At 41.0% G+C, this 26,793-nt stretch overlaps 1 pseudogene; it reads left to right on the top strand.

Annotated features, from left to right (window-relative positions):
• Positions 1 to 196: 196 nt before the first annotated feature.
• LOC115933191 (uncharacterized) lies at positions 197 to 26,762 on the top strand (annotated as a pseudogene).
• Positions 26,763 to 26,793: the final 31 nt, after the last annotated feature.

Raw genomic sequence — 26,793 nt, 5'->3', positions numbered from 1 at the left:
TTTTAAGAAGCACAGCATAATAATGTGTGGGCTTTGGATTCAGTTTTTGAAACAAAACACTGAGCCTTCAATGACCTTCCTGTACGTGTAAAAGCACACCTGTCTGCATGGTAGCAGTTGGACCTCACAATGTGGATTGTGCCTTCACCCTGGAATGTTTATGCCCTATCGCCATGGTGATGGGATTAGGGATCTCCTGCCCTTGGTCCTAAGTGCCACTGTCTGTGCTGAGTTTTTCAAAGGTCAGAGCAGATTGAACCTTTGTGGTTTCATTTACCCCGATTTTGATTTTTCTTATGGGGAACCTGTGTTGCTGCATTCAAGGTATGTTCATACTGGCCTGTCAAATGTGATCTTTTCAAATTACTAGTTAATTCTTTCAAAATATATTATTTAAAAAATTATCCTCTGTATTTTCCATCTGCAGTTATAAATATGTTTCATGGTTATGTTTTATTCCTCAATTTATATATTTGATTATTGTACCAAGCAGAGTAACTTTGAAATTTTTCTTCATTTAAAAAATATGTATCTTGGCTCAGGCCTGTAATCCCAGCTCTTTGGGAGGCCATGGCAAGAGGATCACAAGTTGAGGAGATCAAGACAATCCTGGCCAATACACTGAAACCCTGTCTCTACTAAAAATACAAAAAATTAGCCAGGCATGGTGGCAGCTGGTGTAGTCCCAGTGTGAATTGGGATTCAGTTTATTCCCAAATTCCCAAATTTTATATATATATATATATAAAATATAATTATATATATACAATTATATAATATATATTATATAATATATATTATATAATTGTATATATATAATATATAGATTATGTAATATATATTATATATTACATAATCTATATATTATATATATAATTATATAATATATGTATAATACATATATATAATTTCCTTTTACATCCTGCATCCTTCAACGTTCCATCCCCCACCCCACAGATTAATTATTCCCTAGGGGAGAATATGGCAAAGTCTATCTTAATGCAGTTTTTAACCTAATTAAGGACCTATGAAATCATTACTTTCCAAAACTTTGGAACAAAGCCACAGTAGTATGGATGGGTTGGAGGCTTTTCCCACAATAAAATGTACCTGTCTTTGTTTTTAACATGTTTTTCCCTTCCTCTCATCTTTTTTTGTGAAATGTATATTTACTTTAATAAATTTGCAGTAATTCATTTCCATTCACATATTAATTTTTTAACATAATAAGAATGTGTATTGTCTACGTGTGAAATAAAACACACATTTATTTTTATGCTTTGGGAGTTATCCAAAATCATGGAATTGTCAATCACAGTCAATCACCCAACCTACTCACCTTTCCAGTGTAATCTTAGTCCAATTTTTTTTTTGTTATCCAACGAGATGCAGTATTTCAACTCAGAAAGATAAATAGAATGAATTGGTAGAGACTATTAACTAAGAACATACAGTTTTATTTATACTCAGAAGCAAGTAGATTATGTACATATATATATGAAGATAAAAATTAAAAGGATAATTGTGTAAATTTGCCTGTAGAGAGCTTTGAAATCATGTTTACTTGTTAATGCTGTTTTGATGTATTGTGTGACTTTGTTCTCCTGACCCATCATCCAGAGCTCTCTGCAGGAGCTAAGTGCTCATCAGTTCCATGACTTGGAAACTGTCTAAGTTTAGAGGCACTTGTATTTGTTAGTAAATAAGGCAAGATGATATTGTTTCACAGGTTTTAGTGCAGAAGACTGAATAGATAAGCTGCTCCACCCAGTACACTGGTGTTCATTTCATGGTCATCTCATCTGTTAACCATGGATATAAAACACTTATCTTCAATGATCTTCCTGTACATGTAAAAACACACCTGTCTACATGGCAGCAGTTGGACCTCACAATGTGGATTGTGCCTTCACCCTGGAATGTCTATGATGCCCTATCGACCATGGTGATGGGATTAGGGATCTCTTGCCCTTTGCTCTGCCACTGTCTGTGCCAGCCAGGCCACTGGGCCATTGTGGCAGATGGTGATGCCCTTTGTGTGGAGTGCACTGAGTGTGCGCTGAGGTAGACACAGTACTTTTGACAACTTTATCTGCTTCTTTCAAAACTGGGTCTGTATTATGATAAAGTGGTCGGTTTTAGGCCAAGCAGGTGTATGTCATAGAACAATGACTTGGGAGTTCAGAATCCTGGGCATGAATAAGCCTCTGAGCCTTATTAAGCTGTGAAATCTAAAGCAAGACATTTCCCTGATTAGCCTCATGAGCACTTATACTGTACACTTTACCTACATCAAATCATTCGGCCATCACCACAGACAAATGGCATGATTGATTTACTATCACCTTTCACTGGGCAGAAAAAGATAGAGATGAATGTGCCCAAGCTTATGAGCCCCTCAGCAAAAGAGCCAAGATGGGAACCCAAGCATACAGCCCCAATGCTGAGGCTCTGAACTACTGACCTGCCCTCAGCACTCAGCCTTGGGATCATGAGTCACTGTGCAAGGGAGTTCCAACATCTGCATGTATGTCTGGAATGATCTGAGCCTGTAGAGTTCCTACACACTGGCCACATTATAGGGTGGTGTCTGTGGTCACACAGCTCAGGGCAGGTATTAGTACATGAATAGCTTAGCTGTGTCATAGTCTTTATGTGAAAGGCACATAAAAGCCCAAATGCTTTTGAACTGTTTGCGGATTTTGGGTTGTAGGACAACACTTGGGACAACCGGTCACATTCCTTCAGTGCGCGGCCACTCCTCAGCACATATCCCAAAGCCGGTAAATAATGGGAAGACCCTGTACTGATGTTTGATGGTGTTATGAACTTCAAATGACCCCTATAGAAATGTTAAAAAAAAAAAAAAAGTCTGTGAGCTACACAACCTGGGGACAAGACAAGTAAGAACACAAAATACCACTAAATAATGAGCCTCATGTGTCACCCTGCTTGCAACTCCCTTGGCAGCTGGTTTGAAGAGCCTCAGTGCTCACCAGAGGCCATCTCCCTGCTCTGCCCTCTCTCGGTGTGGGTTGCCTGGGCTGAACATAGGCAGCCCCTCACATGATGACTGCAAACACAGGGCAAAGGAAGACTGAACGGAAAATGTATGGTTATGGTGGTTATTTTAAAATATAAGTATTTCAGTATTTTCTAATCTTTAATGATTATTTTTAGGGGAGGTTTTTTTTTTTTGTTTTTTTTTGTTTTTTGTTTTTTGTTTTTTGTTTTTTTTTGAGACAGAGTCTTGCGCTGTTGCCCAGGCTGGAGTGCAGTGGCATGATCTCAGCTCACTGCAACCTCTGCTTCCTGTGTTCAAGCGATTCTCCTGCCTCAGCCTCCCGAGTAGATGGGACTACAGGCACATGCCACCATGCCTGGCAAAGTTTTTGTGTTTTTAGTAGAGACGGGGTTTCACTCTGTTAGCCAGGATGGTCTCAATCTTCTGACCTCATGATCCACCCGCCTCGGCCTCCCAAAGTGCTGGGATTACAGGCGTGAGCCACCACAACTGGCCTGATTTTTTATTTTTTATTTTTTTGAGATGAAGTCTCTGTCACCCAGGCTGGAGTGCAGTGGTGCAATCTCAGCTCACTGCAATCTCTGCCTCCAGGTTCAAGGGATTCTCCTGCCTCAGCCTCCTGAGTAGCTGGGTTTTTTTTTTTTTTTAGTTGAGATGGGGTTTTACCATGTTGGTAAGGCTGGTCTCGAACTCCTGACCTCAAATGATCCGCCCCCCCCCTCCACCTTCCAAACTGCTGGGATTACAGGTGTGAGCCACTATGCCTGACTGATTATTTTCATAACCAAGAAAAGAAATAAATACAATTAATGCTGGTGCATGATATTAAATCTAGTTTTTAAAAAATTCACACATAAACAAGGCAGAACCCTATACCCTCCATGATAAATGCAGTAGCAGTGTATGTGGGTCTGTGGAGGTTGAAAGGGACTTGGTAGATATCAAGAAGGTAGTGGCAGTCCTGCTGGGCTTTTAAAGGGTCTGAAGAAGTGACAGGATGCTGTGGTTGAATCCTAGCATGTATTTTAGCATTTGTTCATTTGGAGTTTGATTATTTCATTTTGCTTTCATTTGCCATTGCCTGGAAAGCCAAGGGCTCTACTCTCATTTCCTTGCTGCTGTTTCTTTGCCTTCCTTGGTCCGTGAAGAAGATGGTCCAGGAGAAGCTCATTCCATGCTTGTTAACCAGGAACACTCCTAAGTTCCAGTCCCTGAGTCATTCATGAGTAGCACTGCCAATGAACTGACAGCCATACTGTGTCCCTCCACATCCCCTAGGTGACTCGAAGAAGCCTTCCAAAAAGCATGTGAAAAGGGAGCCCTACTCTACTACCAAGGTAAAGTAGCCTGTCTTTGCCTAAGATGTAAATGTTGTTTTCTTGGATCCTTTATTTTTCAGTTGATATCAGCTATGGGAAAATTATCCACTACATTATAGATGTTAGATAATATTTCCTTGGGGATGGAGGAGGTGTATTTTACCAACTGAAACCTGATTCCAGAGGACATGCAAAATTGGCAGCGTCAGATAGTACACTGCGTGTTAAGGGATGTTTTCTTCAGGAACAAGCTTTCCACTTTAGATAAGAATTCTGCAATTGCTACTCAAAAATTACCTAGACAGAAAAATTCTTCAAGAAAAGCTCCTGTGCTTTCCTAAGGGAACTCTACTCTAGAGTTGGGGCTTTTGACTTGAACCTTATTTCCAATCTTGGTTACCCAGAGTTTCCAAGTGAACAAAAGACCTGTGTGAGCCATCCATAGCATAGCCTGATTCTCAGAGTGTTTTCCTTCTCTAATTACAGGTGACTTCAGGGAGCACATTCAATGGTACATATTCTGGAATCACTCACTGGTTGTTAGAAAAGGATTCTACAGGAAATCTGGAGCTTAACTGCTGGCTTTTGTCTGGAGAGCCTCCATGATCCAAGACATCTGGTGGGAATGAGGATGTGGGGTATAGTAAAAGAAACTGGTTTTCCAGGTGACATACTCTTTTTATCTATGTATAGTTTCTGGGAACATGTTCACATTAGGTTGTGTGTGGGTATGTGTGTATTAGGGCGGGGGTGGGGTGAGGTGGTCTGTGTGCAAGTCTGCATGATTTGCTTGTGAATGTGTGTCTATGTGTGTTTCCCCTAGGAAAAAAATGTTGTGTTTACCAAGCACAACTCTCAGTGCCATTTTTCTTAATTTAACAAGTCAGACCACATACTTTACTTACATTAGTTCACACCTCATCATCATCATGCCCATATGTTGTGAGCTTGTTTATTGAGCCCACATGCCAGATTGAGAAACTAAGCCACATAAATAAATGTGCCCTGGTTCACTTGCTGCATAGTGAAGAGTCAAAATGTTTACTCACACGGTGCTAATATTGAAGGCCTGAACTACAACCTCTATTTATCAGCCAGTGAAGGGATCACTATTCACCATGCAAGGGAGTTCCAGCACCCTCTATGCCTGGAATTACCCATGCCTGCAGAGATCCCAAATGCCATCCCTCACATAAGTGAGCCTCATGATCTCATAATCCAGGTAGCTATGTAGACATCTTCCTGCAGGTGTCACATAGTCCTTAGTGTGAAACCAACATAGAAAGCCCATGTTTCTGATCAAATCACAGGTTCTGAAACACTAAGGGAGGCACTAAGTAGGACAATGTGGTGCCTGCGTGTCATAGCTGGGTCTCCTCAAGACATGGATCAAGTCCAATAAGAATTGGGGAGATGCTTTAGAGTCTTGATGGAGTTATCACCACAAGCCCTATGAGCTACACACTTTAGGGATCATGACCATTAAGTACTCAAATTACCATTTGGTTGTTATCCGGGTACCCGTCATCCTTGTGGCAACTCTCTTGTGAAGCTGGTGTGGACAGCCTCAGTGCTGGAGCTGTGCCTCCCTTCTGAGTGGACCCTTTCTGTGTTAGCAGGTGGGTACAAGCATGGGGGTCAGCACACTCAGTGGATTTACACACACAGCATTGAAGAGTAAGGCTGGGCTTCGTTATTTATACATTTTCAATAAATGATGATCTTCATAACATAAAATCAATGATGTAGTACACTAGAATACTGTCCCTAGTATTGAATCTTGTCTCTCAACAAAGGGTTGCTTAAAGTCACATGACAGATTCCATTCAACTGATGACACATGCTGTAGCAGCAGTTAAAGCAGTCATTTGAAAAGGCTTTTACTATAAACTTATGTGTGAGCCTGAAGTGGGGGATAAAAGAGGTGATTAGCTCCCCTGTGCCATGTTTCTATTATGTGCGTGGTGGAGGAAAATTACACAGGAAGGTGATGGAGAGAACAGAGCAAAGGATTGGACAGGTCCATTGAACCCATGAGACTATGTTGAGGTTAGTGAATGAGACTGGTCGTTTTAGGTCAAATTTTACCCAGAGCTGGTGCAGCCACTGCCCATTCTTAGCCAGACCTTATTGCAGGCAGCTCTGATCAATAGTCAAGGAGGCAGTGGGGGTTGCAGACTTAATTCATTAAATCACCAAAGCACCAGCCCACACTGCCACTTTTCCAGTTAATTCACAGTAGCTTGCATATTCAGGTTTGATCAGTGGAAGCAAAGTTACTCTTTGCAGACCCATCTTTTGACAATCATTTTGCAGTGTCAGAAGGTCTGAGCAGCCTCGGGAGGCAAGCAGTCCCTGGTCCCTCAGTGTAGTCACTGGAGGAGACAGTCACTGAGAGGCAGCTGGCAGGGTGAAGGGAAAGGGGAGGCAGGCCACAGAGATGACAGCCTTTAAGCTGTCGTACTGGGGAAGTCAAGGATCTGAAAGAGGAAGGAGAATTCTTTATCATTAAGGACCTTTCCTTATCTCAGGCATTTCCTCCAGAGCATCACCTTTGTCCAGCCACACACCTTGGGCTAGGAGGACTGGAGAAAGACAGTGAAGGGTCTCTTGGGTCTCTGGCACAGGGCGTGATGAAGAGGTGGCAGTTTTTCAGGAATCTCTCTCTCTAGGGAACCAAATACATTTCCCATCTCAGGTCCTTCACTCAGTGGGGTTGAGGTTCTGCTCGTCACTTATCATCTCTGAATGTCAGCACCCTCAAGTGTAAAATCTCAGCCACAGCCCCTCCTCTGCACCCCCTGCAGGGCTGATGTTCTCCATAAACCATAAGGCATCATGCCCACGGAAAAGCTGAACAGGAAAGCATGCTCCACTGCCCCGGAGCCATCCAAGTTCCCCCTCCATATTCCGCCACTGCTAAGTGTCCAGCTTATTCCTCCTGGCATGTAGTAAACACTTAGAGAACATTACTGAAGTACCAGTCCTCTCTAAGGTTTTCCTGTATTTAGTGATTTTTTAGCCCTGTACTGTGATACTAAGAAGTAGGGCCTAAATAGGGCTTAAAAAGTATTGCTAAAATTACATTATGACAGTGCAGAGAACTGAGGGCAGAGGAAGGACATGAGCTTGCTAGGTCCACATGGCTTAGTGGAATTTGAATCCGGGCCCCCACTCTGCACCAGCCCTGCACTCACAGTCATCCTGCTGTGTTCTCCTCTCCAGGAAGGCACTGCCCACACAGTCTGTCTGATAGAGGTGTTGAGTGCTCACTGAACTCCGTGATCTTCCTGAAACCCAACTTTGATTCAGTGGGCTCTGCTTGGAAGCCTGTAAAGAAAAGCATCATAAGTTTAAACTTAGAACAGATTATCACTATTTTCCCTCTGGTCTTCTGTCAGCAAGATGTCAACAGCCCTATCTATTGTAAATGCATTAACCAGCATCTTCTCTGATAGAGAATACAAGAAGATATGCTGTGCACACCAACCAGTGTCGGAGACCTCATGGCTCCCTGGTAAAGAAGAAGATGTACCCACAAGAAGGTACTGTGGAAGTTCATTAATTAAGTTGCTTCAAGAATTGCAATTGCGGGGAGTATTCAGTGTCCCATATGTAAGAGGAAACTATGAAGAGACTAAGCCATATTTTTTAATGTGTCAGGATTCTAATTTGCCTGGTCAGTAAATATTGCTACAACCACAAAAGTAAATATCTACTTAAAAGTCAATTTTGGTTCATGTTTAATGATAGACAATGTTTCAAGCTAATGTCTAGAACTTACCTGGTTGTTAAACATAAGCATAGATCTCCCTGAAAGAGTGGTGCTGTATTATTATTTTTCAATTAATATATTTCTTTAGAGAGTTTTAAATGGACATAAAAACTGAGCATATGGCCAGGCGTGGTGGCTCACGCTTATAATCCCAGCACTTTAGGAGGCCAAGGCAGGCGGATCATCTGAGGTCAGGAGTTGGAGACCAGCCTTGCCAACATGGTGAAACCCCATCTCTACTAAAAATACAAAAAAATTAGGCGGGTGTGGTGGCAGGCGCCTGTAATCTCAGGTACTCAGGAGGCTGAGGCAGGAGAATCGCTTGAACCCAGGAGGCAGAGGTTGCAGTGAGCCAAGATCATGCCATTGCACTCCAGCCTGGGTGACAAGAGTGAAACTCCATCTCAAAATAAATAAATAAATAAATAAATAAATAAATAAATAAATAAATAAATAAAAATTGAGTATATAATACACGAAGTTCCCATATTATTCTGTCTCCTCACCCTCACTTCCTAATTTCACCTATTAGTAACATCTTACATTACTGTGGTACATTTGCTAGAATAATGAGAAAATATTGATACATTATTATCTGAAGTCTACATTTGCATAATGTTCATTCTTTCTGTTATACATATATATGAATTTTGAAATATTTAAAACATTATGTTCACCCTTATGGTCTCATAAAGAAAATGTTCACTTCCCTAAAAATCCTCTCTTCTCATTAATCTCTGTCCTCTTTCTCCAGAAACCTCAGCAACTATTAATATTTTTACTATTGCTTCAACTTTGCCTTTTCCAGAATGTCATATAGTTGGAATCATGTATTATGTAGTTTTTTCAGATGAATTTATTGCACTAAATTGATGTACGCTTTAGCTGCTTTCATGTCTTTTTTACGCCTTAATGGCAAAAAATGGCACATTAAATCACCAAATAATATTGCATTAAACGAATTTTTATCTTTTTATTCACCTGTTGAAGAATTCGGTAGATTTCATGAGAGAAACCATCTGGGCCTGGTGCTTTCTTTTTCGGAATGCTCTTAATGTGAATTCAACTTATTTAATAGACATAAGTTTATTCAAATTAGGATTCTAGCGTGACCTTGGGAAGATTGCCTTTCAAGGAATTGATACATTTCACTGAGGTTATCAAACTGCGGTCATAGAACTGTTCATAATATTCCTTTTAATGCCTAACAGTTCAGTAGAGATGGCTCCTCTTTTATTTCTGAAATTGGTCATTTGTGTTATCTTCTTTTTCTTGGTTAGCCTGCATATCAATTCATTCATTGTAATGAGCATATCAAAGAACCAGCTTTTGGTCTTATTGATTTTCTGATGATTTCAGTGTTTTAATTTTATTGATTTCTGTGATGTTGTTTATTACTTTTATTTTCTTTCCATTGCATTCCTCTATTTTCTACAGTTCCCTAATTGATACATGATATTACTGATTTTAGGTCTTGTGATTTTTAGTATATTGCATCCAATGCTATAGATTTCCCTCTAAGGACTGCTTTTGCTACATCCAGAAATCTTGCCAAGTCACATTTTCTTTTAATGTAGTTAAAAGTATTTTTAATTTTCTATTGAGACTTCTTCTTTAACCCATGAGTTATTTAAAAATGCATTGCTAATTTGCAAATATTTGGGGATTTTGTGGCTCTTTTACAGTTGTTGATTTTTTGTTGTCAGGTATGTGTTGCAAAAGCAGTTGTCTACCTCATCTTGCCACCACCCAAGATGGCCCAGGATGTGGGCTCTCCCTGAGTGAATCTTTGGCAATCTGCCAACCTGATGTGGTCGGCCTCCTTCTTTAGTCTGAGCTTGCCTTCTGCTTAGAAAGGGCCATTCTCAGTTCTGGCAGGGAGTTTTCCCAACATTGAGAAGGTGGCATTCTTACTCCCCAGTGCAGCCTGCACCTCTGACCGGTGGTCAGCAGACAGGACAGAGGTCCTCATTAGACAGAGTTCAGCGGGGTCTCTGACCAAAGTGCATCTTCAGAGTCTGCACCTACCCACTGTGACCACGGGCAGGCTCTGAGTCCTAAAGCAGGAGGAACTGTGCGACCATCCTAATTGGAAATTTGTGAGGATCACCGTGTTACTCAAATAAGGTCTTTGGAAAGTGTTGTATTACTACTGTTTGTGAACTGCTTGTTGGTGGCCTGGCTGAGCCACACACTTTATGAAAACCAGGACCCCTCAGCTGGTGTGGGTGTCTATGCAGCCTGAGACCCTCATGTGAACAGCCTTGTGGCAGCTGTCTTTGCCCCTTGCCACCATCAGTGCCTCCTTGTTCCTGGGCACGGCTTTCTCTGACGGTGCTCCATTGTTTTCCTGCACCTCAGTGTCTACAGCTGGATGTCTCTTCTGCAATCTAGGTGAGGGGGCATCAATAATAGTTCTGCTGTGGCACTGCCCTCCTTCTTAGCTTGTCTTGCTCTGTCTTAGTCTCCCTCAAAGATCCCACCCTTCAGGTTCTTCCACAAGTTTCTTATTGAAATCCGAGCAGAAAACTATGACCAATATGACCAATCCTATACCCACTGAAGACATGAATGAAGAATTAAAACAATTCTCCATGGACTCTACCATATAGATCCCTAGAAGTAATTTCTAAAAAAAAAAAAAATCAAGGAAGATGTAATAGTTTCCCATAAATTAGAATACCCTACATGTACAATTAAATGAAATGGCTAGTATAGTCTTGAAACCAAAACCAGATAAGGTAAATTAAATTCTGTGATATTTTAAAATATTTTAAATTCTGACTAATGTGAGTTAATCTCAAAATATGAAATAGTAGATTAACATTGAAAATGCAATAAATAAAATTAGCTACCTCAAGAGTTTAATGGAAAAAAATGTGATTATTGCAGTAGATTCAGGAAATTCGTGAATAACATTCACCCTATATTTGTAGGACAACTATCTGATTAACTTTAAGTGACCTGTGACAACCATTTGAATTAATGCTGCTGTAACAGCATAACTCTTGGCTTGTTAAAAACCTGACAAGAATTTCCGTAACATTAATTTATTTTTAACACCTATATTGGATGTGAACCCACCATAAAGTTTGCCCACTGAAAAGGTCTACAATTTGATGCTTTATTAAATTGATACTGTGTGCACCCAACACCATGATCTAATTTAAATATGTTTCCCTCACCCAAGTTCTCTCTTGCACACTGGCAGTGAATCCCCACTCCCATCTCCAGCCCTAAGCAATACTGCTATGATAGTCCATCTCCATAAATTTCCCGCTTGTTTAATAGAAATGGACATATATATATGTATTTGGAATCTGACTTCCTTCATTTAGCATACTATGTTTGAAGTTAGTTGGCATGTTAGCACGTGCTGGTCATGTGTTTTCCTTCATAGTCTGCTGTGTTTACTGATACAGATAGTGTTCATTTATCAGTTAATGGACATTTAATTATTTTTGTTTTTTTCTATGATGAGTAATGTAGCTTTGAGCATCATACACAGTCATGTAATGCGTAATGACATTTTGGTCATTATTATTATTTTTTTTTTGAGACCCAGGCTGGAGTGCAGTGGCACAATCTTGGCTCACTGGAACCTCCGCCTCCCAGGTTTAAGCAGTTCTCGTGCCTCAACCTCCCGAGTAGCTGGGACAACCGGCACACACCACCACACCTGGATAATTTTTGTGTTTTCAGTAGAGACAGGGTTTTGCTGTGTTGGTCAGGCTAGTCTCAAACTCCTAGCCTCAGGTGATCCACCCACCTCTGCCTCCCAAAGTGCTGGGATTATAGGCATGAGCCACTGCGTCCAGCCTAATTTTTTTAAGAAACAAGAGAACTGTTTTCTAAATTAGCTTTGCCAATTTATATTCCTACCATGATGCATAGCACTAATTTTACTGTACAATGTATGGTAGGCCCCAACATGTAAGAAATGATGAAAGTAACACGTAAAGATTAGTATAAAACAAATGAGATTATCATTGTTGCTATCATCTTTGTCAAATTCTGAAAACAATCTGAGTATATTTTTATATAAATATGCTTGGCAACATAGCTGACAAAAGCATTATGAGTTATATTTATCAGTAACAAAGACATAAATCTGAAGGGGAAAAACACTTGTACTAACCACACAATGTCAGAATTAACATAAAAATTCTGCTGGTCACTTTGGACTATTTAATTGTCTGAGGCAGTGTTTTGTAGACAAAGGAGCATCTATGGAGCACCTGAAGTAGGGGATCAACAGAACTTGGGTTTCAAAAGTGATCTGGGTTTAGAGTGTGAAACTTTGTTGGAGGACACACACCTTGCGTGAGTGAGGTGCCTTGGTGTGTGTGGATGTGTTGGAGGTACAGCATGATGGCCTAATCTTGAAGGTAAAGGAAGGCTGCTAGCAAGACTGGCATCTGGGCTTGGCTGTGTGTGTTTTCTATTGTGGGAAAATATGTATAATAAAATAATCATTTGAACCTTTTAACCAAAGTGTGCACTCAGTGGCATTCAAAATATTCACAGGGTTGCATACCCAACACCACTATCTACACCCACAATTTTGATGATTTCTTACAAAACCTTGTCCACAGTAGGCAACATAGCACCTTCCCCCTATTTCTAGCCCATGGTGATTCCTATCCTGTATTCTCTTGTATGAATTTGATTATTCTAGGCACTTCATATAAGTACAATTGGACAATATATTCCTTTTGTGTCCTGTCGTATTTCACTAAGCATAATGTTTTCAATGTCCACCCATGTATCATCTGTCAAAATTGTGCTCCTTTTTTACAGATGGATGATGTAGCACTGCATGCAGACCACCTTGCTTTCATTACAATCATTTGTTCATTGATGGTTGGATTATTTCCACCTTTTGGCTCCTGTGAAAAGTGATGCTACAAACATTAGTATACAAACATCTGTTTGATTTCCGTTCTCTATTCTTTAAGAGTAGAATTCCTGGGTCTAACGGGAGTTCTATATTGAACCTTCTGAGCCACTGCAGACTGGTTTTCACAGTGGCTGCAACTTTATCCATTTCTACCAGCAATGTATTGGGGTTACAATTTCTTTACATCCTTGTTCACACTTATTTTCCTTTAAATCATCCTAGTAGGTGTATATTGGTGTCTGCTTGTGTTTTTCATTTGCATTTCCATAATGACTAATGATCCTGAGCAGTTTTTCCTGTGCTACTATCTGTGGCTGTATCTTCTTTCGGGAAATGTATGTTCGAGTCTTTTGCCCATTTTTAAAGAGTCATCCGATTTTTATTTAGTTAGTTTGTTGTTGTAGATTTTTGGGAGGTTTAACATATATTCTAAATTTTAGTTTCTTACATAATAAATGATTTGCAAATATTTCCCCCTTTGTGTAGAACTTTAGATTCACAAACTTCATTAATTTGTATGAAATCCTCAACAGTTGACCCCAAACAGATAAGACTGAAGCAGTATTTTAGGAATAGTTGAAAGTATTATCACCACAAAACATAGGCGTAATCAAATCCTGCAAGCTACACATAAGGCACAATGATAAAGCAGCAAAGGGCTGTTTGGTGATTAGTTCACCACACTTGTTGCAACTGTTTGTGCTGCAGAGTTAAACCATACCAGCATTCAACCCATGTCTCCTCTCTTGAAGTAAACTGTCCTATGTTGGCTGGCCTGAACAAGCATAGATATTCTCCATCCTCAGTTAATATGCATGCATGACAAAGAAAAGGAGGTCTGGATGAAAAAATATTGTGTGATTGTAATTATGCTTTAATTAATTTTAAAGGATATAATTTTGGTATTTCTAATTCTCTCATCAGCAGTCATAACAAAGGATTAGTGAATAAATACAATAAACTGTTTTGCCTAGAATTGAATCCAATTTGTCTGTTAAACTTTGCTTTTGTTCAAGTGCAAAATGCTAAAACACATAATAACTGCAGTGACAGCCACTGTGGATCCACAGAGGTAAAAATGGTCTTGGGACATCAATCCTACAAGCTAATATTGTTTTATAGGGTTTAGAAAATCATTTAGCTGGGTTTCAAACCTCACAGTGTCAGCGGTGGGACTGTCATCAAATTATAGCGTGTGCTTCAGTGTCATTTGTAGACTGACTCATTGCTGTTGCCTTAAGTTGCCATCAGCAAAATGCCAGGGACTCCATTTCTTGCTCCTCGGCTCCTCGTTCTTGCCTGTCTTTCCATGAGGGAAGATTTTCTAGCAGCAGCTCAAGCTGTGCTTTTAATGAAACACATCCACACACACTGTCCTGTTGTCCACATTAAGCAGAGCTCCCTGAATAACTCATGAACAAAAGCATCTATGACTAACCATTGCTCTGTGTCCTCCTAGCCTCTGAGGAGCCTCCAGCTCACAAGGACAGAGGAGATGGAGAGAGGCTGGTTGACGTGAGGGTAAGGTTGCCTTGCTTTCCCTGAAATAGAAATGTTCCTTTCTTGGCATCTTTCTTTTTCAGCTGACTTTACATGTGAAAAAATGACAATGTCCATGACAGGTATTAAATGCAGTTTTCTGAGGGGATGGAATAAGTGACTCTTAGCAACTGATATGTAATCTAAAATGGCATTTAGCTGTGACGGCTTCAGGTTGTAGACCGTATCCTTGGGTCCTTGTCCTTGGAAGCAATATCTTCTCCTTGGATTCAGTATTTTGCACTTGCCAACCTATGTGGACCTGAGAGATACACCATCCAGAAGTTGATGTCTTTTACAGTGTGTATCCTACCCTTGTTTGGGGAGCCTTGAAGTTGACTACACTTTCTGATCAAGTTTTCAATATTCATTGAGAGAAACAGAGCCTTGTGCAAACAATCCACAACACGACGTACCCCTCATAAAGTCTTGTTTCTGTATTGCAGGTGGTGCAGGTGGCCCCTCTGAGGTTTGGCTCTGGTAAGTATTCTGGAATTACTTGCCAAGAAAACAATCTGGATGCCAAGAAAAGTGTGGCATCTTTGCAGGTTTCAATGTGAAGAGCCACCCTGATCCTGGGATCGTGATAGGAATAAGCATAGGGGAAGTGTTTTTTTAAAAACCTGAATTCCCCAGGGAAAAGTTAAGGCCAATTTTTGAGGAAGCAGCTGTGCTCCCTTTTGGGTGGTGCTGAGTTGGGTGCTTGAGGATTGGTGGTGTCTTGTGTGAGGCTGCATCGTGTGGTGTGAATGTGTGTGTTTCTGTACAGGTGAGGCTGTGTGTTTTCTCAGGAGAGATTTCCCATTTATACAGCCCAATCGCCAGTGTCCACTTCTAACAATAAAATCCACCCTCACTCTACTCTGTCTGTACAGTGACTCCTCCACCCTCAACAGAGCCATTCCTGGGTCTGGCTTCTTATCCCCACTGCTCAGGTGGAGAACCTGAAGGGCCAAGGGAGTGGCCCCAGCTCCAGAGTTCCTGAATGAAAAAGTGAAAACACAAACCCAGGAGTGTGGGCCAGTGCTGACGCTGACATGCACTTAGTCATGGGGGTGTTCACCACCACACAGGGAGTCCAGCATTCATGTATAAGCCCTAAAGCACCGAGCCCAAAAGGCCCCAGACACTGCCCATCATCATAAAGTGGCCTCCGTGGTCACACAACCCAGGGTAGTTATAGGCTCATCTCCCCACGGACCGGCATGGTCATCAGTGTGTGAAAAGCACAAAGATCCCGAGGTGTTTGGGTCAGCTCACAGATCCTTTTTTTTTTAACTTTTATTTTAAGTTCAGGGGTACATGTGCAGGATGTGCAGGTTTGCTTCATATGTAAATGTGTGTCATGAAGAGTTTGTTGTACAGATTTCATCACCCATATATTAAGCCTAATATCAGCTATTTTCCCTGATCCTCCCCCTCCTCCCACCTTCCACCCTCCAGTAGGCCCCACGCTCACAAATTCTAAGAGGAGTGGGGGACCACGAAGGCCAGTGTGGCCCACTTCAGTTGTGAAGTTAATTTGCTCAGCAACTGGACAAAGCCTATAAGGATGGGTGATGTATTTTAGTAGATTTAGTAATATTACCTTCCCAAGCCCTAAAATGCTCAAATCCTGCCAGCTGAAAATAGTGAGGAGGGACAGATAGGAACTCTGTGCGGCACTTGGTTATTAGCCTGGCTTCCATCCCCTCATGGCAACTGTCTTGTGCATGTGGGTTAAAGACCCTGAGCCTCAAGCTAAGCCTCCTCCATGAGGAGCCATCTCACTATTGACTGGCTAGTGCAGTGTATGGCCACCAGCCCAACTGAAACAAAATGTTGCTTTAAAACAAGTGTAAATCTCATACAACAGGCAAATGCAGCAGCAGTGTGGTCTTGCAAGTTGCAAAGAGGACAGTTACAATTTTGCTGGACTTCAACCTGGGTTGAAGACATGAGGGAACTCTCACTGAATCACGGCAGAGTTCAAGGCCACTTGTAGACTATTGCGTATTACACAAGGTGACCCTTAGCTAGTAAGCAAAGGCCTCTGTTTCTCATTTCTTCCCTGTTCATCTTCTTGGTCATCCTTCTTCTGCAAGGGAAAAGAGCCCGAGCAAAAGGCAGTTTCAATATTAATCTGATCAAGGTTTTGTACAGTTTATTATCATCCAGGTAATCAGGTGCAACCTGCTCTGCCTACCAGCCCCCCACCCCTGTTCTGTGTTTCCATTTAATAAATATTTTGGTCTACTCACTATGTGCTAGATTTTCTGGAGACTGCAAAGTAAATGAGATAGAATCTTTATGTTGACAGCTAAATTAGATTTAACATAACTGACAAAAATTAAAATTTCTGATGTCTTGTAAAAATATTTTGTATGTATGAATGCATACTGAATGTAAAGTGGTTAACAAAAAAAATCACACTTGCACTCATGGAAGGCTTTTCATGAATTTGTCAATTTCTATTTTTTTATATTTCCCCACTTCACTGGATAATGCATATCTGAACCTGGAAACTGATTCCCACCACAGAAAGTGTTCTGAGTCATGTCCCTTAGCTTCACTAGTGCAGGTCCACCTGGGAGGGAGGATGGCCTAGCATCAGCTCAGCCCATGCTGTGATCAGCCACCTCCATGCACCCACACCAAGCAAGCTCCCTGGGTGATTCACCACCAGGGCACTGACCTTTACTCTGTGTTCTCCTAGCTCTTTGTTGGGGTGCTGTACAAGACATCTCTAAAGAAGACACTGTATACGACATCTGTAATGAGGATGCTGTAGACATCTCTGATGAGGACACTGTAGATTTCTCTAATGAGGCTCCTGTACATGACATCTCTAATGAGGCTGCTGTATGTGACATCTCTAAGGATGCTGTAAACATCTCTGAGGCTGCTGTACGTGACATCTCTAATGACGCTGTAGACATCTGTAATGAGGCTGCTGTACATGACATCTCTAATGAGGACACTATAGAAGACATCTCTTATGAGGACACTGTATACGACATCACTAATGAGGATGCTGTATGATACATCTGTAAAAAAGAAGATGCTACCAAGGTAAGACACTTTCCTTTGTCTTGAACAGAAATGTTGCTTTCCTGGCTTCTTTCCAATCAGATGTAGACATGAACATCTGCCAATGTGGGTTATTTATGACATCTGCAATTCCCTTGGTGTGGTGCTATTGACTGGCAACCTCTCATCAACCCATGCCGGGCACACTGGGGCGTGGTAGATGGCAGCATCCACGATCCACTGCAATGTAGAGGTGTTTCCCTCCACAGCAGTTTTCCCCTGTGGATTAAGAGTTATGAAACTGCCAATCTAAATGCACTTTAAAGATAAATTCTGTGGGAAAAGGTGTTGTCTTTTCCACAGGTGTCCTCCGTGCTAGTTTTGGGGGACTTCGATCTTTGACTCAATCACTATACCCCTTCTAATTTTCTCAAGTTGTTGAGAGAATATCAGATCTGTGTGACTTGCATGGCAACATTTCACCCTCCTAATGTTTTCTTTTCTATAATTGCAGGAGCCATTGACACTGGAGAATGGTACGTACCCTGAAATAACTCACTTCCTGAGGGAAAAACATTGTCTCTAGGGTACAGAAACCTGATTCTGGGCTCCTTTTGGGAAGGAGGATTTGGGGTCTGGTGAGACAAATGATTTTGCAAGAATAAAACAATGTCCAGAGAGGCTATAGGGATGTCTGTGAAGCAGAGGAAACATCAGGGGATCCTGTGTGAAGCACCCGGGCTTCAGCTGGGGTGGGAGGAGTGGATGGGCCTCTCTCTAATGACTTATCTTGATGTTTATGTTTCTACAGATTTGATTGTGGAGAGCATATCTGATGATGAGGATTTTGCAGGTAGGTAACTACTTTCCATGTAAGATCCAATGGGAGAGAGTTCCCAGGGGCCTTTGGGGTATCCATGCTCCTTGGGACGTTGAGGGAGGGGGCATGAAATCAAAACAAAAAAGGAAATATGTGTCAAATTGTATTTGGTCTTTTCCAGGTTTATTGGCATAATAGTAAGAACTGTCTCTCTGGGCTATGAGGGTGCTGTGTTATTTGAAGGTGGTCTTTCCCAGAACACCTGGCCTTTTCTTTTCTGCCTCTGCCAAACATCACAGCCTTTGGGTTGGATTAGTCAGCACTCCTTGGGATTGTGCAGAAGAGGTTTGGGGTCACATCGAATGTCACCTGTGGTGAACAGAATCTGAGGGACACAGCTCTCTCACAGGCAATTCCTTCAACCTGGAGACAGAGTTCTCCTGGTGTGTGCCCAGGGGTGGAGGAGAAATTGACAGTCTGCCTCTGAACTTTTAGGACTTTCAAAAGCACTCATGTTTCCATCCTCACTGTTGACTCCTAGCTTAAAGGGAGCTCCCGGAGTGAGTGAGGAGGCTGGATGGGACCCTGGCAGTTTGACGGCAACACCTGTGTTCCTCTGCACTGGGCCATGGATGACATTACACACCTTGGTGAGAATCAGGAATTGAGGCTAATCACATCTGAAATTGAGATGGGCCTTGAGTCATATAAATAGTTTGGAAAAGATGCATTTTATTACCCTATTGAAAGAAACCATTTATGGCCAGGTGCGGAGACCTGTAATCCCAGCACTTTGGGAGGCTGAGACGGGCAGATCACAAGGTCAGGAGATTGAGACCATCCTGGCTAACACAGTGAAACCCCGTCTCCACTGAAAATACAAAAAAAAAAAAAAAAAAATTAGCCAGGCGTGGTGGCAGGCGCCTGTAGTCTGAGCTACTCGAGAGGCTGAGGCAGGAGAATGGCATGAACCCAGGAGGCAGAGCTTGCAGTGAGCCGAGATCGTGCCACTACACTCCAGCCTGGGCAACAGAGCGAGACTCCATCTAAAAAAAAAAAAAAGAAAGAAACCATTTATTTCTCACTCCAGCAGGATAAATGGTTTTCAGTATCCACTTAACTGCTCATTGACTCTTACTGTAGATGAGAAGGTGGCCAGCAGCCCCTGCCCCCCATTGTAGGCCCAAGGTAACCAGCAATTGACTGGATATAATGGAAGAGTGGTGCATTTGGAGGTATCTGTATTAATGGGACCCACATGATGTGGATGAGAGCTGTTAGGGTGAGAAAAAGCCTTGGAGCACAATGAAATATTTAAATATTAAACAAAACATTGTTGAAATCTCCATTGTACTTTAGTAGTTGAAGTCATGCTTGTGGTCATCACTGCCCTTCCCAAACATAACAAGCTACTTAATATCACATGGACCCATGCCTTGAGGAATGATGATCAGTTTGTAAAATGACAATAAAACAATTGTTTGCCTCTATAAGCCACAATATTTCATCCATATATTTCAATTTCCATGTGTAAGTATAGTTCAAATGTCAGAAATTTATTATCTAATAGAATATGCATGGTATATCAATGAGTAATAATTATCATACTATTTCTATTAACAATTATTTGTATGATGAAAAAAGTAGACTCCCATTCTTGGATTTTTCTCAGTTTGCACACATTAGCACGACAGGGCCATGTCCACATGATATGTGCCAGCAGGAGGCCAGGACCAGAGGCTTTTCTTGTTAGCTAAGATTTCTAAATGTATTACATATTCACGGTTAGAAATAACTCTAAATATCATAAAAGGTTAGCAAGGAAGTTTCCCTTCCACTCTGAACTTCCAAACACCAAGTCAACATTTTTGCTTGCATATCATTTCTACAATCTATGTGCAAATAGAAACATGCGCCTGGAATGCATGCTGATGCATGATCGTGTTTACACAAAGTCCTCTGCCCCTCTGCATATATCACTGGGCAATGCACCTTAGTTATCATTCCACATTTCAAATGTAAATGCATTGTATTGTTTCAGAGCTATAAAGTACTGCACCCTATGACTAGTCCCAAAATTACTTAAGCACTCATTATGGGTATCCATTTGTTCTGTTTCCAGTCTTGCTTTTACAGCCAATGCTGTAGCGAATAGCACTATGTTGAGTAGAAGTGGTGAATGTGGGCATCTTTGTCTTGTTCCAGTCCTCAGGGGGAATGCTTTGAACTTTCCCCCGTTCAGGATAATGTTGGCTGTGGGTTTGTCACAGATGGCTTTTATTACCTTAAGGTATGTCTCTTCTATGCCGATTTTGCTGAAGGATTTTAATCATAAAGAAATGCTGTATTTTCTCAAATGTTTTTTTCTGAATCTATTCAGATTATCATATGGGTTTTTGTTTTTAATTTTATTTACTTGATATATCACATTTATTGACTTGCACATGTTAAACCATCCCTGTATCCCTGGTATGAAACCCACTTGATCATGGTGGATTATCTTTTTGATATGCTGTTGGATTCAGTTAGCTTGGTTGTAGCATTTCTTATTATTCCATCTGTGGAATGTATTGGCTTAAGTAATGAAAACATGTTCTATCTTCACTGCTTCACACCTTGTGTTTCTTTAACAGCCTTCCCAATAGGGCAGCATAAAAGCAGGAGCCTTGCTAGTCTCCCCTTAACCTGGAATCCCCCCTTCTCCACAGCTCGCTCACTGGACAGGATAGACTGGGCGCCCTGGCCTCAAGGTAAGGACACACACTGTCACCTAGAAGTCCAGTGTCTGGGAAGGCCAACCTTGGAGGGGTGCTGCCAGCTTTACAGTGACAGAGGTATTGGGAGGGACTGACCACCAATGCATAAGGCTGTGCTTTGTTGGTGACGTAAAGGATTATTTCTCAAATTTTTGGGAAGGGACAATCCCAAGGCCTCCCCTGGTCCTGGTGCTGGCTCTGCACAAAGGCAGTAAGACAGGGATGCTGGTAAGGCCTACCTGTTGCGATGCTGGGGAGGAAGGTGCTGGGCTGAAATTCAGGAGGCTGAGGATGCAGCAGTCCCATAGGAGGTACATGACCTTCAGGATACATTTTCTTCATTGATGATCAATGGAAATGAGAAATCACTGACTATTTTTTCTATCATTGGAATCTACTCTCTACTGCTTGTGCTGTTCCTGTCTTTTGGGGAAGACGGAGGATCAATCAGTGTGTGCTGCACTGAGTGGAAGGAAGGAGAGCTGAGACAAAAATTAAGGGAGGATGAGAGACAGGGGGGCCCTTCATCCAGGTGCTTGCAGAGTCTTCCTGAGGAGGAAAGCCCCATGGCTCCCTGGGGAAGGAGCAGGGAGGGCTGCATGACTCCCACAATGAAGGGTGTGGTATGTCTGAGGACAGCCAGGCTGTTCTGTTAAGAGTCAGTGGCAGAGTGAGAAGCAGCAAGGCCAGGAAGGTGGCTGGAGGCCAGGCTCTGGATCATTCTTCATGTGATGGAAACAGCCGGAGCCCAGTAGGCTGGGAGGTGCAGGACGCGGTGGCTGATGACAGAACAATGTGGAGAGAAGTGTGATGTGTCAAATCCTTACTTTGTTCTGGGCATTGTGCTAAACGTGGCTCATCCCATTTAGGGGTCGAAAGTTGCAGAGGTTTAGGAAGCTCACCCATGATACCGGAGCCCCCATCTCCTGCCTTAGGGCCGTCCCCCTTCTCACCCAGCCACCACCTGTTTCGGGGCAATACACAGAAGTGGTAACCTCTTATGGATAGGCAAGTAAATTCTGCTGTTTTTGTTATTCACAGAAAAAAACACTGGCTCATGTGGGTTGGGAAGGTGACATACCAGAAGCATTTCATCTGGTTATTTCTATTAACGTGAATCCTATAGTATTGAAATACATAGGTTAGCATTTTTGGCCAATTTACTCAGCATTCTGGGTTAAAGGCTTTTATTTAATTAATTATTTTTTTTATGTTTGAGATGGAGTTTCACTCTTGTTGCCCAGGCTGGAGTGCAACAGTACTATCTTGGCTCACTGCAACCTCCACCTCCCAGGTTCAAGTGAGTCTCCTGCCCTCTGCCTCCTAAGTAGCTGTGATTATAGGCTCATGCCACCATACCCAGCTAATTTTTTGTATTTTTGGTAGAAATGAGGGTTCACCATGTTGGTCAGGCTGGTCTCGAACTCCTGACCTCAGGTGATCCGCCCACCTTGGCCTACCAAAGTGCTGGGATTATGGGCATGAATCACCACGCCTGGCGTAAAGGCTTTTAAAACTCACTTGTATAAGTTGACTTAATTTTCTTTAACCTTGTAGAAAAATACAAAAATGGCAATCTTTTTTATCACACAAATAATGTCTTTTTAATAGTGACTTTTTCTAATTGATATGTACTTTTCATTCACTAATTATTAATTGCTTACATTTGAAGTGTTTTATGAATTAATATTTACTTGCATAGATGAAGATGACTAGTCATAGGCATTTTTACTAACCAATACTCATTAAGCATAGCATGGACTCATGTGATGTCAAGGAGCTATTTTATTTGGTAAAAGGAGAAAGCCCAAGAATGAATGCAAGAACTGAAACAGTGGAGACACCTAGAATGACTTGTCTAAGATCTAAATCATTTTGTTGTCTTCCCAGTGTACCTATTATCCTGATCATTGATTGGGTCCTTTTAGCACAGATTTCTCAAAGTGGGCAACTCCATAACAGTTGGAAGCTTATGAATTCATATAATTTGTAAGAGGACAATTTGGGAGTACCTATTTTAAAATTCTAATAACCTGGTAATTTCATCCATGTCTAGGGTATTTTATGTAAAATATTTCCACAATTAGGAGAAATATGTCCATGGGGATTTTCTATGTAGCAGTGTTTTAATAGAATACAAAATTGTTACAAACCAAATTTCCATCACAAAGGAAATAGTAATACACTGAATAATAATACAGCAAATATTATGCAGGCTTTAAACATCAAAAAGGAGCTCAACTTCTGACTTCCGATGATGGTGTTGAAGTAGGTCACAGCTGGTTTACATTTGATTTTCATGTGGGAACTCTGGAAGTCTGCCTTAGTGATTTTACATGTAGCTAAATTTAGCTAATGAAAAGTTATTCGAAGTATGGCAAAATGGAACTTTAAAACAGTATCTTGTCAACAACCAAGAGGACCTGTTTCACATAAAGCCCACGCATTCATCTGCCTGTTCATCATTCTGTCTGTCCACACAGGCATCATTCATTAGTGGAACTGAGTGCCCACTGTCGAGCCGACAAGCCCATAACCTCCCTGTTCCTAGTCACACATTAATTCTTCAACAAATCCCTTTTGATAGATTGTGATTAAGCTTAGCTGCTATTTCCAATTGCTTCCCCAAGCGTACTTCTCACTGTTCTCCCATCACACCCTCCAGCCCATCCATGCGGGTTTCCTTTGCTTTTCTCACCTTACACCAAACTCCCTATTTTTACTCCCACTTTTACCTCCTCTCCAAGACAAAACAAACAAAACTAGCATTTTAAAACTTAGTTGTAATCTTCCTTCATGAAAATTTCTCCAACAGCCACTCCCATGGCCCTGTGTGTTCCGGATTTTTTTAAATATTGGCTATAAGGTTGAGCAAGTCAGGATATGCTTTTTTGGGGTACACACTGTTTTGTTTGTATTGATTCTTCCTATTGGAGGCGTGGTCATTGCCTTCTCCTCTGGGGAGTTTATGCCAGTGCTCTTCAATAAGATTGGCAGGCAATTTTTCTTTTTGTACTTATTTTTTTGTATGGTATTGAGATAATATTCTCATCAGATTAATTGAAAGTAGCCCCCTTCATTAATTTTATAGAAATGTTTTAATCGGATTAGAATGACAACTCCATTGTAATTTTGGATTTAGCCAATAATAGTATTACGGCTCTGTGTGTGAGAGAGAAAAAGAGAGAAAGGGAAAGAAAGAGACAAAGACCGATACTTCTTAACTACTGATTAAATTTACATAGAAGCTACTGAACTATTCAGGATTTTTATTTCTTCATGAGTTCATTTTAGAAAATTATACTTTCTAGGATTTTGTCTATTTTGTACACATTTTAAAATGTATTGGCATGATATCCATATTCATATGTTTACATACATAATGAATACATATGTAGATTTGAATACATATGCTTATTCATAATATCCACTGATTGTTTTGTAATCTCTGCTACTTCTGTGGTTATGTCTTCCTATGAATTTCTGATATGAATTTTGATTATTTCCCTTTTTTCTTGATAAATCTCACTAATGACTTTTGTATTAGACTTTTCTGGAAAACAACTGTTGGCTTTGTTACTTCTCCCTAGTATTGTCCTTGTTTTCTATTTCATCAATTTCTCATCTGTTATCCTTCCATTACATTATCTGCGTTTATTCTGATGTTACTTTTTCTAACTTGAGTTGTATGCTTAATTAACTTTCAGCCTTTCTGAATTTCCAGTGTAAACAACTAAGCTTATAGATTGCTCTCACATAATGCTCTTTGCTGCATCTCACAATTTTCAGTTTGCACACATTTTATTATTTATTCATAAGAATTATCTAATTGCATTATGATTTTTATTGACATTAAAGTTTAGAAGTATGCTCTACATTTTCTAATGTTGCAACCAATGGTCTTGTGCACGAGTCTTTTCAATTTTTGCCAGTCTCCTTTAGGATAGATTTTAAGATGTCGGATTGTAGGTCAAAGTGTTACTGCTTTGCAACTTTGCTAAATGTTGCCAAATCCCTCTCCACAGGTGCCTAATGGGGCTTTCTTAGCAACAATGTGTGTACAGCCACACTAACATAGTTACATGTGGAACTTCTAAAATTTTGTCTCTAAAGTGGTATTAAGGTGATTTTTAAAATTTTTTCAATGAGATTAAAAGCCATTTCTGTTTTTTTCCTTTATATTATTTGTTCATGTCTCTAACATGCTTACATGTGATTGTTGGTATTCTTCTTCCCTATATTTAGAGACTTGTTATATTTTAAGTATATTAAAACCTTTGTGATATGCCTGGCCATGTTTTTTTCCTGTTTACCATGTATCTTTTGTACTTTTTTAATTGAACTTCATGTCACGCTGAGGTTTTCTATTTTTATGTAACAAAACATTATAATTTCATTGTGTTCTCAGGGGTGGTTCTACCACTTTCAAGGCTGCTGTTGACTTTCTACAGTAATATGTGTGGCATTGATGACAAGCAGCCAGTGTCTCCCATGTTTTGTAATAATTGATCTTTCTTTGTTTCAGATAACCCTGAGAAATATATTGACTGTCTCCACAGGGCTTATGATTTCTTCTCAGGTTTGAAAAATGCCCCCAGATGAGCAAGACGGGGCTGCCACATTGATGGAGCAGCTGCGGGACACACCCAAGAAACCTCCTGGAGAACACAGGGGACATTCACGGCTGGAGGCTTCATCTATGGCCGGGGGTTTCATCCATGAGCTGGGGACTTCATCCACTACTGGGGACTTCATCCACTACTGGGGACTTCATCCATGACTGGAGACTTCATCCGTGACTGAGGGCTTCATCCATGGGCTGGGGGCTTCATCCATGGGCTGGGGCCTTCATCCATGGGCTGGGGCCTTCATCCATGACTGGGGGCTTCATCCACGGGCTGGGGGCTTCATCCATGGGCTGAGGGCTTCATCCATGACTGGGGGCTTCATCCATGACTGGGGGCTTCATCCACAACTGGAGACTTCATCCATAGGCTGGGGGCTTCATCTACAGCTGGAGACTTCATCCACAGCAGGGGCTTCATCCTTGGCTGGTTTGCCCGATCTGTGTCTGAGCCACAGATACAGATTATTAAACAGATAATAATTTTACTGACTTTCACTTTTATCGTTTTTGTTATTTATAGTTTTTGTTTCAAAAGTTGTTTGTTGATAATTTAATGAAATAACGAAACCAGAATTATCCCCTTTTAATTATTTCCTTGTGTCTATATAGAAAGAGTGAATTTAAGAAAACATTGAGATGCCCCTGTCTGTGTTTGTGAATGGGAGAGTTGGGCCTAAAACCTTTCTCTGGTAGCTTTCCAGAAGATTGCCCCATCTTACACTTGCTTTCTGTGGGTTCCAGAGGCTTCCATTTGAAAGGAGCCTCTCTCCCCACTCTGCCTCAGCCCACACCAGCTCTCCTGTAACCCACTGACTTTGTAAACGCTTTCTTCCACCTGCACCTCATTGAATTCAAGACTTTGGAAAATAGTCAAAAATTCTAAAAAGGTGGAAATGTGTGTGATCTGGAAATCCCTGCTGTAATATTTTTAATGGAATCTACTGGAAACTATTAGTTTATATTTTAAATAAAACCATCCCTTAGCACTAGAATATCAAGCCATTCATTTTTTAGCAGAACTTT

The sequence above is a fragment of the Gorilla gorilla genome, chromosome 12 (assembly GCF_029281585.2).
Source record: "Gorilla gorilla gorilla isolate KB3781 chromosome 12, NHGRI_mGorGor1-v2.1_pri, whole genome shotgun sequence".
Lineage (NCBI taxonomy): Eukaryota > Metazoa > Chordata > Mammalia > Primates > Hominidae > Gorilla > Gorilla gorilla.
This window is presented reverse-complemented; position numbering and strand designations above follow the sequence as displayed.